The following is a 1,510-nucleotide window of genomic DNA, read 5'->3' as shown; positions in this document are numbered from 1 at the left end:
CCCCACGAGGAACCCGGTGGCAGCGGTCACTTTCCCCATGAGGAACCCGGGGGCAGCGGTCACTTTCTCCGTGAGGAACCCGGTGGCAGCGGTCACTTTCTCTGCGAGGAACCCGGGGGCAGCGGTCACTTTCCCCGAGAGGAACCCGGTGGCAGCGGTCACTTTCCCCGCGAGGAACCCGGTGGCAGCGGTCACTTTCTCCGTGAGGAACCCGGGGACAGCGGTCACTTTCCCCACGAGGAACCCGGTGGCAGCGGTCACTTTCCCCATGAGGAACCCGGTGGCAGCGGTCACTTTCCCCATGAGGAACCCGGGGACAGAGGTCACTTTCTCCGCGAGGAACCCGGGGGCAGCGGTCACTTTCTCCGCGAGGAACCCGGGGGCAGCGGTCACTTTCCCCACGAGGAACCCGGTGGCAGCGGTCACTTTCCCCACGAGGAACCCGGTGGCAGCGGTCACTTTCCCCACGAGGAACCCGGTGGCAGCGGTCACTTTCTCCGCGAGGAACCCGGGGGCAGCGGTCACTTTCTCTGCGAGGAACCCGGGGGCAGCGATCACTTTCTCTGCCAGGAACCTGGCGACAGAGGCCACTTTCTCCACGAGGAACCCTTGTGACAGCGGCCACTTTCTCTGCCAGGAAACCGGTAAAAGCGGTTACTTTCTCTGCTCTGTTTCATCTTCGCCTTCTGGCATCTAGGAAAGGCACCGAGTCCCTCCTCTGGCTTAGCCATACTAGGCCCTGACCGTCATTGAGTGTGGTGATGATTTGGTCCGTCCTGAGTCTTGGGGGTGCTGTCAACTACAAGCTGCAGTGACATTTTCCTTCTCCTCTCTCATCCTTGTAACGGTGTCTTCCACACCCTCTCCATCCCCCTGGAATGCCTCTTAGAAAAATCTCCAGCCTCTACTGTAGACCTCACATCCGTCCTGAAGACCCCTATTTGCTTTTGCAATCAAGTATCTCTTATAATCAATTCAAATGGCCATGTAAAGGCACCCTCGATCCTAATATTATTCAGGACCTTTACAAATACTGCAAGCAACTGAGAAGCCAATGATAATGGCACTGGGATTTGTCTCTACTGCATGTACTGGCTTTTTGGGATCCTATTCTATTTGGATGCATACCTTCCTAGGCCTGGATGCTGAAGGGAGGACCGTGGACTTCCCACAGGGCAGGGTACCCTGTGCCCTCTCTTAGGATGGGAGGGGAGGGAAGTGGAAGGAGAGGAGGAAGTGGAAATTTTGATTGGTATTATTTACAAAGTAATAAAAAAGAACAAAGAAAAAAACAACTTAGACAACTTGTTAAATATGAAAGGAAGAATGAAAATAGACCAATATTTATCACCATGCAAAAAACTCAAGTCCAAATGGATCAAAGACCTCAACATAAAGCCAGCCACACTGAGCCTTAAAGAAGAAAAAATGGGAAGTACACTTGAACACGCTGGCACAGGGAACCACTTCCTAAATATAACCCCAACAGCACAGACACTGAGAGAAACAA

Source organism: Microtus ochrogaster, linkage group LG7_11, assembly GCF_000317375.1.
Source record: "Microtus ochrogaster isolate Prairie Vole_2 linkage group LG7_11, MicOch1.0, whole genome shotgun sequence".
Lineage (NCBI taxonomy): Eukaryota > Metazoa > Chordata > Mammalia > Rodentia > Cricetidae > Microtus > Microtus ochrogaster.
Note: the sequence above shows the minus strand (reverse complement) of the source record.